The sequence below is a fragment of the Sinocyclocheilus grahami genome, unplaced genomic scaffold (assembly GCF_001515645.1).
Source record: "Sinocyclocheilus grahami isolate Dianchi unplaced genomic scaffold, SAMN03320097.WGS_v1.1 scaffold394.1, whole genome shotgun sequence".
NCBI lineage: Eukaryota > Metazoa > Chordata > Actinopteri > Cypriniformes > Cyprinidae > Sinocyclocheilus > Sinocyclocheilus grahami.
Genome location: NW_015505573.1, coordinates 324792 through 340936, shown reverse-complemented (window position 1 = coordinate 340936; position 16145 = coordinate 324792). Strand labels below are relative to the sequence as shown.

At 39.7% G+C, this 16145-nt stretch overlaps 1 protein-coding gene across 6 annotated transcripts in view; it reads left to right on the top strand.

Annotated features, from left to right (window-relative positions):
* fto (FTO alpha-ketoglutarate dependent dioxygenase) overlaps positions 1 to 16145 on the top strand; it is a 181971-nt gene that overhangs the window by 27260 nt on the left and 138566 nt on the right. The gene's annotated exons all lie outside the window — the stretch shown is intronic.

Here is a 16145-nt window from a genome sequence, read left to right as displayed (position 1 = left end):
GTGTACATTAATGAGGAAAAAAAATTAACTTAAATGATTTTAGCAAATGGCTGCAATATAACAAAGAGTGAAAAATTTAAGGGGGTCTGAATACTTTCCGTACCCACTGTATGTATGTATGTATGTATGTATATATATGTATATATATATATATATATATATATATATATATATATATAGCCGCTGATTTGCAGTACACAGGTCAACATTATAGGAAGGTAAGGTGTTTTTAGTTAGTATTTTTATAAGTAAATATATCCAGTCAAAAGTCAAATTGAACACGTGAGTAACAACTACATTCAGTGTGTTCTATGAGCACAGCGTGCACACAGAGAGCTGCGTCTCATATTGTTTTTCCCCCTCATCTTCCTGTGCTTGAATGGACAAATACATATAAAAGTATGTCAAAATAACTGTTTTTCGAGAATACTGGCCAAGATAGGCATGTCTTTAATTGAATTTAAACAGTTGAGAAAGAAATCAGATGTGTATTGTTATATTTGATCCATGCATTGTGTTTAAAGTGACCAGACCACGTCTACCAGCTGCTGTTGGCGTACTTAATGTTAATCCCCCCGAAAAGAAGAAAATAAAAAAATGGAAATCACTCACTGCTCTTGACTGAATAACTTCAATCTATATATAATTTTTACAGTGAAGAATATGCAATGTTATTTTACATTTGATTATTAATTGTAACACCTACAAACCAAAAAACCTAAAGCACTGTTTATTTTGTAACTTTGTTCTGTTTATTATTATTTTTATATAATTTGTTAATTTGTTCTTATTCTTACTTTTCACTTGTCTTTAATAATGTTTGAACTTTATATTTTTTTGGTAGTTTTTGCTTTGGTATTGAAATTCGAATCAAGAACTGTAAAATGTAACTGGTGTTTAAAAATGTGATACCATGTAAGATTATCTATTAGAATACAAGATAACATGGATCAAAAACAATGATAACAACAACTATTTTATTTTTGTGTCAGGGCCAGTGAAAATGTTGGCAGGGCAAGTAAAAATTTAAGCCACTGGCACACAGAAACACTGCAGGCCATTGTCACACACTTAAAGCTGACATATATAGTAACCTTTGCTAATAAACAGCCAGATCAGTATGACACACACACAGTGATTATGAACATAATCCTTCTCTGATACTTTCCCACTGTGTGTATATGTGTTTGTTTGAGAGCTATATACAGTGGGGAAAAAAAGTATTTAGTCAGCCACCAATTGTGCAAGTTCTCCCACTTAAAAAGATGAGAGAGGCCTGTAATTTTCATCATAGGTATACCTCAACTATGAGAGACAAAATGAGAAAAAAAAATCCAGAAAATCACATTGTAGGATTTTTAAAGAATTTATTTGAACACATTTTTGCTTAATCAGATTCTCACACATAGTTTGTCTGACATTTTTTCATTTCCTCGCCCTTGACTGATGGCACGTATGGATTGGAGTAATCCTGGAACCCGGTTCCTCTCACACACACTGTCTCATGTCTTCTGTTCCTCACCCACAGACAGCTTCGGTTGGGCTATCTCTGTTTGTAATGGCGTCCCCTGCTCCATGATGACAATGGGGATTAAACTGTGAGGTTTTTTAAATGTATTTCTTCTCGTTTCCTGCTTCTGAAGAAAGAGAGCTTCCTTATCAGCTCTTCCAGGATCCACCATCATCCCTCTCTCCTCTCCTCTGCTGCCAATTACACAGCGGATCATTTACTTCAAGGGTGTAAATGTTCCAACACAAGTATTAGCGAGCAGAGCGGAGTCGCTGACAGATGTACCAACTTTAATTCTCTACTTGTGTATTTTTTTTTTTTACTTTAATTAATTTATGTATCATCATTTCGTCCCTCCCGCTCAGTCGTGATAATCTGGGTTGCCATGGCGGCGGGGAGGAAGTGTTGCAGTTGTCACTCCAGCATGTGTTTCAGAGGTTCAGGTAGCTAATGTATTCAGAAAGACAGTAAATGAGAGGTAAACCGAGGAGAATTGAGCCCGTGTGAGTGTGTTGAAATGAGAGCGCAAGTATCTGCTAATGGGCTAGCTCGCATTGTTTCCCTGGCATTATCATTAGCTTTGTTTTATTCCCTCTCTGTCTTTTTCTCTCTGTCAGGAGTTGTGACAACTTTTCTACTGTTGATCAAACAGTGCAGTGACACCTGATTAAGCCTGCTGTGTGTGTGTGTGTGTGTGTGTGTGTGTGTGTGTGTTGGAGTAAGTTTTCTTCTGTGCTAATTAAATGTAAACTTGGACTGTCAGAGGGAGCAGAAACTAATTCTTTATGTCACGCCATACCTGCTTTTGTGACACTGTCCTGATATCTCTTCAGTGGACCCTTTTCACCAAATGTGATGATGCATTTTCACATTTATTAACATTGTAAATCTAGCACTTTTAAAAATCATTAAGAAAAGTGAATTTATAACACTAATATATATTATATATTTGTAAAAAAAAAAAATATATATATAGCCTATATACATATATATGTGTTGGTGTGTGTGTGTGTGTGTATGTATGTGTAATTTTACTTGGAAATATTGAAAAGGGTCCATAACTGATTTTAAGGTTTTCTGCAGAAGCTGTTGTTCAGCTGGTGTGGCGCCGTGCCATATGGTGCAGTATGGCTGCCGTCGCATCATCCAGGTGGATGCTGCACACTGGTGGTGGTTGAGGAGATTCCCCCTTTCTATGTAAAGTGCCCAGAAAATCACTATATAAATGTAAGGAATTAATAGTGTCAGGATAAATTAACCTTAAAGGTGACATATCATGAAAATCTGACTTTTCCAGGTTTTAAGTGCTATAATCAGGTCCCCGGTGCATCTACCAACCAAGGAAACGTGAAAAAGATTAACCCAGTAACTTTGTTTTGGTAAGCCTTTTTCTGCAAGCGTCTGAGAAAACGAGCGCGTCAGATTTCGCTCCCTTGGTGACGTGGCAAAGGGATCTCACTATAATATTACTGCCCCTTAATCTGTAAATTTGCACCCAAGGCATTGTCATTTTGATTTCGCTAGCGACAACGGTGTACCAGCTCTAATGCCATGGCGAAAGTTTGAGCAACACATGCTAACTGTTCTGTCTTCGGCTGCACAGACGAGCAGTCTTTACAGTCCCAGCCTCAGAGGAGACAACAGAGCAGTGGATTTATTGATTTATTTACTGTATATTGCTGCTGCCACACAGATCTAAAATAAACATGCAATTTATTTCCCCACAGTTTACCTTCACAGACATAACCAACTCGTGTGTTTTTAATGTAAACTTGTGTGTGAATGAGAACTTTGTTGATTGGTTTGAGGCAGATCTGAATTCGAGCTTGCAGTTGATTTAAAAAAGGGCAAGGGTTTAAAGGGCTCATTGGGGACCAGCAAATGTTTGGTTACCTACATTCTTCAAAGTTAACAATTTAATTATATTTATATAATTTTGTGCTCAGCAGAAGAAAGAAATGCAGGTTTAAGAACAACTTGAGTTTAAGTAAATGATGACAAAATTTTCGTTTTTGGGTTAACTATCTATTTAAGTGGACTAAATGATTGCTGTTTGGTTACCTACATTCTTCAAAGTTAACAATTTAATTATATTTATATAATTTTGTGCTCAGCAGAAGAACGAAATGCAGGTTTAAGAACAACTTGAGTTTAAGTAAATGATGACAATTTTCGTTTTTGGGTTAACTATCTATTTAAGTGGACTAAATGATTGGAGAAGTCTGAATTTATGATTTATTAAAGACAGACACTCTTATGACCTCATATCCTGTTTGTTGTGGTGTCCAATTAAATTTTTGCATGCTTCAAGTATAGAGTGGATGTAAATACCATACATTCTCTCTTGGCTGACCATTTGAGATTAGTTCACCTGAGAAATAAAATAGTTAAAAATGAAAATAATCATATCTTTGTAGCATATACGAGGCAGTGGTAATGAAGAAATTAGTTCATGGAGAAATGGCCTTCTGCATCCGTTCCTGCTGTGATACTCCTACTATAGGGCCAGGGATTTGTCACTAGGTGGCAGCTGGACATCATGAATGTATCTGGTTTTACCTCCCCCTCTTTCAGCAGATGTTAAAGTGTGGTGTTTTATAGGGTGAGGAGCTCTATGATGGCTTCTCTTGCCTCTGTGATGCTGTAAAGAGCCCAGGAGCATGACCCACCCCGCTCTGCCCTGTTAACCCTTCTGATTGGCTCTAATTCTTAGTGGCACAGTACGCTGGGCACATGACAGTAACAGTGTTCCAGTTCGCTGGTGACTGGCCGCCCGAAAACACACCCCACATGCTCTCTTCTGAATGTACACACACACACATACAAGATCGTGTTAGTGTCACTTCTGTTTCACTGGTCTCATATGAACTTAAGTGCTTAAGCAGACTGTTCAATATGCCACCAGCAATTACATTTTCAAATGGATGTGTTTGCAAACATCATCTGTGTTAATCTGTCTGTCACTGCCCGACTTCCTGCTGGAAGGAGGAAAGAGGATTAAGTTATTCAGTCCCTGGTTGAATATTCTCTTTGTTCACTCTGACTGAAGGAGAAGAAAATAAAGCAACAAGACTTTTTTCCCGATGAGTTAAAAAAGGCATCTTTCTCCTGCCATGTCTCTTGGATTTGACTAATGCTGTTCAGACAAGTCGTCCTCCCAGAATCCGTTTGGAAATCATCTAAACGCGAGGGGACATCATGGGACTGGTGGTGGGAAGGAGCAGAGAGTGGCTAGGCTGTAGATTGTAAAATGTGAACTTGGATGATTAAGTATTTTCCTGAATCGATTCAATTATGATTCACAATTTCTATTTCAATGACCACATGAAATTCTCTTTCAGCTGTAAATTATACAGAAAACCTTCTAAATTTTCAATTACAAAATATGTTATTTGACAGAAAAAAGTGTATAACTACAAACAATAAATTTTTTTGAGAGAAATGAATACTTCCATTCAGCAAGGACACATACAATTAATCAAAAGTGACAGCAAACACATTTTGAATGTTACAAAAGATTTCCATTTCAGCTAATTGCATTTATTTCAAACTTTTTATTCATCAAAGAATTGATGAATTTTTCACCAAAATATTAAGCGACACAGCTAGTTTTAACATTGGTAATAATAAGAAATGTTTCTTGAGCACTAAATCAGATAATATAAGAATGATTTCTGAAGGATTATGTGACACTGAAGACTGGAGTAATGAATTCTTAAAATTCAGTTTTGCATCAGAGGAATAAATTACATTTTGAAATCTATTGAATTGGAAAACAGTTTTTTTAAATTGCAATATTTCATAATATTACTGTTTTTACTATAGTTTTGATCAAATGAATGTTGAGCATAATAGACGACTTTTTAAAAACATTTTAAAAATCTTAGCGACACCAAGCTTGAATTCATTCATTCATTCATTCATTCATTCATTCCGTTTTACAAGAAATTAATTTTTGTTGAAATGTTTGTGTTGAATATTATATATAATATAATATCCCATCAAGAAGGTTGATTTTTTTTCAGCAACCCCTCTGATGGATTCAGTGATTCATCAGACTGATTTTGAGTCTTTTTGAATGATTCATTCAAATATTTATTTTGATTGAGTTAAACTGAACGAATCAGTTTAAATGCATATTTCATGGCTCTATTTGTGCTGTAGAATACTGAAGTGATACCCATGTCTTGATTCCCAGTGCCAGGGAACAGCTGACAGCAGTGGTAAAATGATCTGATTTATTGTTTGAACTACTGAGAATGAACGAATCAGTGTGTCACTCTGGGATTTTCAGATTCAGAGTCTACAGCACAGTCTCTCACACAGAAACACATTCTTTAGCTCAGGTTGACCGAAACGCTTTTAAAACATCATACACCAGTGTGCCTAAATGGTATTGAGTTGTTTATTGTAGGAAGATCCCAGCTCCTGTTCTTTTCAGCTTGAAACGCTCAGAGCAGGGCAAGCATGCTCCATCACTCAGCTGGGCCAAACAAGCGTGATGCTCCCGCTAGCTGAAATTTAACGCCTCACCCGCTTATTGATCCTTCCTGCAGAGGAAAGAGAAAGAGGGGAAGCAGGTCTAGGCCGGACACTGTCCTTGACTCCATGTCCGTTGGAGAGCCCTGGAGGACGCCCCACTTCCACCGCCCTCCACAACAGCAGCCTCCTCCCAGGGGCTCACTGCACTTTACAGCAGGATATTGATTTTGTCGGAGAAATGCAAGGAGGGAGAGATTGAAAGAGAAGAGCAGGAGGAGAAAGAGAAAGTGACAGAGAAACAGAAGGCTTGAACAGGTGAACAAAAGAGAGGAGGGAAAGGGAGAGATTGAGACACAGAAGTGAAGGATGATGGGTAACTAAAGAACATGACTGCTCCCCAGAACAATGGACAGACCGAGTTAATCCACTCTGAAATATCTTAATCATAATTTTTCAGCCAATACGAAGAAAAATACTGCAGTTGTCATAGCATAGTCTTGATTGATTGCCTTTATACATCTACCATGGTATTCACATGATAGAAAAAAAAATACATTAAAGAAAATACATTAAAAAAGTATTACCGTGGTACCATAAGGCGAAGGCTCAACTGGTACTTGAATTGTACAATTCAGTCTTTAAAAAAGGTATATATCTAAGATAGCTTTTGATTAAAAATGTCTGCAAAAAGGCGTAAATTAAAAATTTTTTTGAAGCAATGTTCAATGCCAAAGTCAATTGATTATTTCTAATGAATTTGCATTAATATTTAGATTTTCAATCGTTCAAATAGCTAAAAGGAGTATATTCAATAACAGTTCAATTTTTGTAATGAGAAAATTCACCGCCATGGGTATATAGCAAAATTCATGCCTATATGATATATTTTATGCCACTTTTTTTCTAGACATGATTTTTGCAATGCACCAATGCCAGTGAATTGTAATGCTCCCTTTTGTAACATTATAAATGTCTTTACTCTGACTTTTGATCAATTTAATGTCCATGCTGAAAAAAATATTAATTTCTTAAAAAAAATTTAATTAACAAAATTGTAGTGACTCCAAACTTTTGAATGGTTTCACTGAACATTTCACTTTGATCAGTACAAATGTTATGAAACAGGCATGTGCGGTCTAATCTGCAGGTTAATGCTAAACCGTCCTTTCCATCAACATAATCTTAGTATTGATGTTTGCTACCTAACACAGTGACGATAATCATCAATATTAAGTGTGAAACTATAGTGTGTATAAAGTGCCTGTGTGTTTTCCTGCTTGTGCGAGTGTAATTACGTTGCTGCGTCTGACCTTACACCTCTTTTTCTCTCCTCTTTCTCCTGTCCTGGCAGCTTGTGACATGATCGGTCACAGAAACATCTTTTTCTGCTTTTAGATGAGGACGAGTGTGAAATAGATGTTGACACACATACCCTGAAAAGCACTTAAGCCCAGGGCTGTGTGTTGTGCGTCAGGCAGGCAGTGGAGCAATGCTCCGGTGTGCATGTTTAAATACTTTCAAATGATTGATTTGAGAACCTGGGCTTCAGTCGCGGGCTTACACCTGCTAAAGACCTTACCATAGAGAGTGAATTAGAGTAACAGGAAAAGCCATGCAGAGAGTGTCATGTGACATTAAAGCGTCTGATGTGTGAGAGTGTGTGAGTTACTTGGGTGTGTGTTTTAAGCAGGTGAAATATGTGTACTGTGTTTAAAGCTAATAGATGATCTGTGTCTTAGTTGGCACATTAGTAGTTTTAAACTCCGTGTGACAGTTTCCGACCTAGCTGTACTTTTTGGGACAAAATTGCTGTAAAATGCCACCAGAAATTACCAAAGGAAAGTTGGGGTAATACAAAACAAACCCTTCTTTTAGAGACATTTGAAGTAATTTTGTCCCTCAAGAAGAAAATGTAGTTCTTAAAGACTAGCCAGAGGTTCTTCTTAAAGTAATTAGTGGTGCTAATAACTATTTCTTATACTTGGGGTTAGCAGGGTTTTTTTTTTGATCTGGCAAAAATTGTAGAATGAAAGTCAAACCATACTTATTTTTTGGCACATTTTTTGACTGACCAAGGAAAGTTTGTATTATTTATTTTTAAAATTAATTTTCTATTTTTATATATTCCTTAATCCTGAAAAATATATGAATACAAATACTATCTGTGCAAGTAGGGCTATTATTCTGACTTTTTTAAAATTAACCATTGGTCTTCCATAGTAGCATATATTTAGATTATGATAACCACAGTTAAAGCCACACATATAGCACCTCAGTACCATGGTAAATATGTAACTACACGGTTTCTAGGTAATTGTATAAAGAAAACCGTAGTCTAAATACATTTAATATAAATGCACAAACACTATAGCTTCACAACATTACTGTAATTAAATTAATTTACTCCTTTAATACATTTAATATGTTTATATTAATAATATAATGAAATTCGAATATCCCACATTTTTGCCACAATACCATGGTGCAGTTAGTGTTACTACAGTAAATCCATGGTAAATTATGGTGATTTGTAGATTGAATAGCATTCTGACAGTATCGTTGCGCAGTGTTTTTCCTGTTTGTCAGCGCTGTTTCATCTGATGTCATCCATTCAGAATCTTTTCCTTTTGCCAACCTTCTGCAAGAAGCCTGGCATCAAAGACTACACACCGTGATCTACACGTTGCAGTGGACAATGCCTTCTCTTCCCCTACTGTGTTCCGGTGACCTTCAGACAAGTATGACCTCTTGCGATTGCCTCTCCTGCACAGAGCCAATCAAACCTTCTGATGTCCACGAGTCATGTGTCTTCTGCCTGGGTCGCGCCCACGCAGAGGCGGTGCTTGGGGGGTCAGACTGCCCCACTTCGGAGATATGAGCCTCAGGACTCTCAGGCTCTTTGTGGCCATCATCCAAAGCGATGAACTCACCAAACTAGTGAGTTTGGAAAAAACTCTTCCTCTGCAGTCTCTTTTGAGCCAAGGAGAAAAATGCCGTGAGCTTGTGATGGGGATTTGTCAGGATCAGGTGATGAGCTCGGGCCGGCTCAGTGCCCAAACGCCCCTCATCCCACTGCTGCAGTGAGCTTCATGACCACTGATCTCCGCCCCCTCCCCCGACGTGCAAGATGTGGTGTCCTTTGGTGCTATGGAGGGCGCTGAGGATGAAGCTATTTTGGTGGCAGCATCTGCAAAGGAGGAGTTGTCCAACAGCCCACTGGATTACACTGCGCCCCACGGCTGCAACACAGGGAACCTCTATCATAGTGATGTTGAGCTCCTACGCGTCCTGTCCAAGGCGGTTGATGAGCTCAGTTTAGAGTGGGCGTCTCCTGCCGAGCCGGCCAGAAGCCGTCTGGATGAAGGGTACCTCCAGTCGGACCGTAGCCCGAAAGGACACCCCGTAGAGGCCTGGTCCCTTTTTCCCCGAGGTGCACGATGAGATATCGAAGTCGTGGAACACGCCGCTCACCAGTCGAGTGCACAATCTGGGATCCTCCCTCTTGTCTTCTGTGGATGGCGCTGACACCCCCCGTGGAAGAAGCCGTCGCTGCCCATCTCTGTCCTGCTGCCATGGCGAACTGGAGAGTGAGAAACTCTCCCCTCTAATTCCCCTCTAATTGCCACCGCAAACTTCGCCGGCAAGATTTTCTCCGTGGCAGGCCAAGCAGCTTCAGCACTGCACATGATGGCAACACTCCAGGTATATCAGGTCAAACTGCTGAAGTCTCTAGATGAGGGTGGGCAGGACCCTGCAGTTTTCAAAGAACTCAGATGCGCCACGGATCTGGCCTTCAGAGTGACAAAAGTGACAGCTCGAGTGATTGGCCACAACATGGGAAATTTTGTGGTGCTAGATCGTCACCTGTGGCTTACCCTAACGGCGTTAAAAGACCTTTCTGCGTGCACCCATGAACGCCTCAGGTCTCTTCGGAGCGGAGGTGGAGACGTTCATGGAGCACTTCGTTGAAGCGCAGAAACAGTCAAAGGCCATTAGCCATTTCCTGCCAAAACGCATCAACGGTGTGTTAATGTCCACTGTACGGGAGCAGAATGCCTCAGTTCTGCGATAGGAAATACACAACCTTCTTGCAAAATGCACTATAGAGACAGTGCCTCTTGCAGATTGCGAGAGTGGCTTCTACAATCGTTATTTTCTTATACCAAAGAAAGACGCGGACACCACCCAATCTTGGATCTGAGACCACCGAATCATGTGCTATTGAAGCGTTCATTCGAAATGATTACGCTGAGGCAAATCCTCTCACACATCAGACTGGGAGATTGTTTTATCTCTGTGGATTTAAAGGATGCTTACAATCTCCCCTGGGGGTGGATGCACTAGCTCACAGCTGGCCAAAAGCACGCAAGTATGCCTTTCCTCTAGTGAAACTTCTGCCTCGTGCGCTTTGCAAAATCAGAGAGGAAAGAGAATCCGTTCTGTTAGTGGCACCATAATGGCCAAACCAGCCGTGGTTCCCAGAACTGGTGGAGATGCTGGCAGCCCTTCCGTGGACTATCCCACTGAAGAGAGACCTCCTCTCTCAAGCACAGGGAACGATATGGCACCCCAACCCAGAGTCATGGAATCTTCATGTCTGGCTGCTCAATGGTGCTTGCCAGTAACAGATACGCTTCCTCAGTGCGTGCTGAACACTATCTCTGAATATATAGAGACCTGGACCTGGTCGTATGAAGGAGCAAGAAGTCTGAATCCCCCTCACCCTTCCACCCTACCCACTTGGGACTTGGCACTTGTGCTTGACACTCTCACGGGACCCCTGTGCTCTCTACTTGTGCTGGCCTCTGTTAAGCAAGTTGGGGACCTGCAGGTGCTGTCAATTGATGACTCGTGTATTGAATTTGTGCCAGGTGATTGCAGCGTCACCTTGAAGCCTAGGAAAGGTTATGTGCCTAAAGTGCTTTCAACTTCTTTTAAAGTGCAGGTCATAACACTTATCTGCTTTCTGTCCCAAAACACCTTCCAGGGTGGAGCCGATTAATACACTCTTGCTCTGCCCTGTACGTAAGTTGCGCGTTTATATCGAGCACGCTAGACAGTTAAGGCTCTCGGAGCAGCTATGTGTAAGCGTTGGAGGGTGCACAAAAGGCCTGCCTGTGTCCAAGTAAAGGCTGTCACGCTGGATTGTCGATGCAATTGCTATGGCTTATGGCTCTAAGGGCGTGGAATGTCCTATAGGGGTTTGAGCCCACTCCACCCGAGGAATCGTGTCGTCGTGAACTTGGGCAAATGGCATATCTATTCAGGACATTTCGATGGCGGCAGGCTGGTGGTAAGCTTGTGAGGTTTTATAACTTAGATGCGTCGTCGCTTGCCTCACATGTACTCTCAGTGCGAGCAGCGCACCCGCCTACCCAGTCTCAGTTATGATCGGAGTTGTGTGCCTCAGTGGTTTCAACCAGGTTGTATACACCAAAAAAAAAAAAAAAACTGGTCCAATGCTGTCCCTATCAGCTTATCACATTGTAATGATAAAGTTCATCACATTTATTATGGTATCTGATCACCATCATACTCTACTCATTTGAGCACCAGTTCAGTCGTTGCCTCATTACTCATAATTTCATGGAAATGAACAAACTTCATTTGATCTATATGTGCTGGCCCCTGCGCTGCTGCCATCTCATATTCTCTGTTTCACCAGTGTTAATTCCGCTCCTGGTATGACGCGCCCCCATGGACTTCTACATTGTGTCGATCAGGTCCTGTACACTGAGATGTGTTTACCAAGAGTGCCAACATCATTGCCACTCTCATTATGACTCTGTATGTGAAACTTGACGTACTTAGTCGAGCCAGGGTCCATTGTGTAACACGGCGTGATTTTATACCTTATCCATAAGCATTAGCAAATGCAATGTCAAAGTGAACAAATCGAAAGGGATGTCTCCGGTTACTCATGTAACCTCGGTTCCCTGAGATGACTGAATGAGACAATGCACTCACTGCCGTGTCACCTAGTTGCTTCAGTCAAGATTCTGAATGAATGACGTAAAAGTGTTGCCTTATATAGAGAGGGGAGCACCTCATATTTTGCGCACTTGAACGCCATTGGCCAGTGTTACTGGTGTGATTCAATAAGGCTTCAGTAGTATTTGGAGGAAGGGTTTCCCCCATAAGCATTAGCAAATACAGTATCTCATTCCCTCACCTCAGGGAACTGAGGTTACATGAGTAACTAGAGACATTTTTTTATTAAAGGTAACAAAGTGCTCTTTGTAACTTTCAGGTTTATTACTGCCAGTGGTGGCTGCTGGAACATTTCTAGGTAGGGAAATTTTAGCATACATCCTAGTATGATTTATCCCAGTATAAAAAAAGGGAAAATATTAAGACTTGAAAGATTTTAAATAAGGATAATTTTTACCAAGTTCAAGTTTGAGGATGATTCTCACAAAACTATATTTTCTGCAATAATTTTTCAAGATAAATTAAAATTACTTACTTTTAAATTAATTACTTTTTTTGTACATTTTCATAGTTCACAATTTATGTATAAAGTGCAACAGCAAAAACTGAGAAAAAAATAAATGTCACATTTTCTATAACTACAAGTCAAGCTGCAATACCAAACAAGACCACATGGAGATGCCAACAGACCACTATACCAGTAGCCTTAACCTGACTATATAGAAATAAATATGGTTCCATTCAGAACTAGGGATGCACCGGTTGACCGGCCATAAATCGGAACCTTTTGTCTTTTTTCGGCCGATTTTTCCGGAAGTGCGCCCTAGTGTACAGAGACTACACTGGAATAATTCGCGAACATGTCATTTGTGTGGAAGTATTTCGAAATCGGTTTTCTTAATCCCGCTCCCGCTGAATTTCTGACCATTACCGCCCGCTCCTGAGATTTTTGTGTCCAGTCCCGACCGCTCCCGCAAACATATATGGCATATAATTTTCAAGCATCAGAGAGCCACTAGAAAACAAAACACATAGTAGCACCCTGGCAACCACCGACTTATTCCAATTTTCACACAAATATTTTACATTTTGAAGCTTAAATACAATCACCAGAAGTAACTTCATCAACAGTCACCCCTAAGCTTCCAACAACGTTTTATTTATTTATTAAATATACAGGCGTGTATAAATGTTGTTTGTCGAGTATAAACACAGCATTGGTGCAAAAGCGGACTATATTGAGTAGATAAGTTTTCCTGCTCTGTGTGAAGTTTACTCTCACTGACAACCTCTGAAGTCTCATTTAGCCATGTAGCAACTGCCCTTTAAATATATGTAAAAGCTTAAAAAAGTAACGAGTGGGGTATTACTAATGTATTTTATGTTGTGGTAATATCTTGTGCTTGTGTTAACAACTGTGTTTATTTCAGGGATTTTACCAAGAACCCATTCAAAAATGGAACGGGAAGTTCAAAAAAATGGTAATTAGTTTCCAGGTTTTCGGAGTTATTCCTGCAGCACTCTAATGGGAATTGCCATGTTGTTCTGGAAAATTTCCATATCAGATCCAGAGCTTCTGCGGTGAAGGCTCAGAACCAAAGTGAACTTGGAGTTCCTCAGACTCTGATCCATCAGACTTTTCATTGAGCCTCACTTTAGTCAGTTAGATCTGAATGGTCAGTAATGTAGTGTCGGTTTCCATAGGACTGTCCTGTTTGAGATGAGCTAACCGTGAGTTTGCCGCATTGGATCGTCTGACTGTCAGCTGAACCTCCTCTGTGGTGTTCACATCTTTTTAACATGATGGAAATTCTTTCCTTTTACTTGGAGATGCTGACACTCTGACTACATTTCCACTTTAGCACGGTTGTGAGTGTGTTTGAGCCGGGTCCACGAGCGTGTGTCATGACACCGATGTGGTGTGTTCTCACAGGCAGGTTTGATGCAGTCACACACAAGCCTTCAGCATGAGGTAAACGGCTCTGTTTGTTCAGGTGTGTCCGTTTTCTCATTCCCTTCTCTTCAAGGAGGGACATCCCCTGCTCTTCCTCCTGCTTCTGTCTGCCTGTACCGCCGTCACCCACAGAACACATTCCGCAACTCTCCGACAAATAGGAGATGTGGAGGAAGTGTGTTTGATGTGTGTGTCCACCACCATGTTTGTGTTTGATGTTGTACAGGTGAGCTGTCGGAGTGCTTGATTCAGCAGGAGAAAAGAAGCTCAGTAAGTGACACACAAGCTCCAACTGTGTACTCGCCAAACATGGGGCTCTATTACACACATGGATCTCAATACCTCCAGACACACGTACACAAATTGAAACTCTCAGATGTGTTGGCAAACACTCACACATTTAAACTGTAAGGATTTTTTCCCCCTGCTCATCAGTCGCTCAGATTTGTGTTTGCTCTGCTAGTGTTTCATTGGCTGCACCATTGAAATTATTTCTTTTAGCAGCATATTTTTATATTACCTTTTTTATATATTTTAAATTTTACATTAAATGTAAAATTTTCTTCAATCTTTAACAATTTACCACTTTTATTTACAAGTTTACTTTTTTAACCCTTTCTAGTCGATTTTTTCCAAGCTTTTTTTTTTAATTGCAAGAACGATAATTTTTAGTGCTGTACAAAATTTAGTACACCCCATGAAAACTAGTGCTTTTTATTTTTTTATTTAAAAAAAAAACAACATAATTATATTATGTAATTCAAATTTTATATATATATATATATATACACACACACACATACAGTATATTTATGTATTTGTTAGTTGCTTGGATTTGTACTTGATCTGCCCATTTTCACTGGCTGCATCATATAATTTTTTTTAAGCAGCATATTTTTATATTTATAAATATTTTTATGTTTTTACACTATTGATTTTTTTTAATTTTTTAATTTTATTTTTTTTGCTTCTTGTTTTACTTCGTTCCAGCTTTTTCTAAGTTTTTTTTTTTTTTTTGTAAAAAAAAATGTATACCCCATAGAATCTGTAGGGGTTTATTTTTCTTTTAAAATTATTTGTGCAAACACTTAAATCATTATAATTACATTGGGCGTACTGGCACAGACATTTAAAGGTAACTATGTTGCCTCGTGAGGTTTATTCGGACACAGTAATGCAAAACCACATTTTATATTCGTACAACAGGGCACTTCCAGTGCTTAGAACTAAAAGTCAAAAATATATGTGTTTATCTTTGACTGACTGGCATCTCTTATGTAAGAGGAGAGCTGTTAGTTTGGTTTGAGTGATTGTTTGTGTGTTTGAATGCAACCTCTTTTTCCTTTATTTATGTGTGTGTATGTTATGTGAGAGTGAAAAGAGCGCTCGCTTAGGCTCATCTGCGGAGTAGAATAGGTCTGTCTCTTTTTTCTTTGGAATTTGTGAGCGGCTTGATGTATTTGACATATGCGTGACAGGCCACTGCTCCTCAAGACTAGCCCACAAAACTGCACTGTCCAGACCAGCTCTGTGTGTGTGCATGGGATTGTGTTTGCACATCAGAGCAGCCAAGCGTTGCCACCGGCAGAAAAAAAAATACACACAAACACACAAATCCACTGGCCTTTTTTTAAATACCCATCGCTTCTGTCATGAGATAAATTTTGACACCAAGAATGAGTGTGTGTCAAGTTGTCAGTCTATCTCTCTCTCTTCCTTCTTTGCATCTACTTTGTCTCATTCTCGCCCTTTTCCTCTGCCTTATTCTTCCCTTCTTTTTGTCTCTCTCAGTCCTTTAAGTCAAGTCTGTCCATGAATAGTGCATGTTATTTTGTTTTGTAGATTTCTGTCTGCCTGTCCTTTTTCTTTTTGTTGTTTTGGTTTAACGGAAATAACCCGAAGAATCCAGTCCAGACTGGGCCTGAACCGAACCCTCCAGAGCAGCTTTTTCTCAAGAGTCTCCTTATGCCATTATTGCAAAACCTTCCAGTAACTTAAACAGTTATACAGCCCTATTATCACTCACTAACACATCCGCACACTCTCGCACGTGCACCTGTGTCCTTAAATCAGGACGTAACCTTTTTAATGCCTTTACTTTAATGTTCTTAACAGGACATTATATTTTACTCTAAAAGTCAAGACCCATTTGGGCAAAGTCTAGCCGCTCGGTGCACTCACAAAAAACCCTTCCCATGTGAAAACACTGCCATTATTAACATGGCTGAAACTCGGTCTCCGTAAATGTCAGGGAATATAGGGCATATA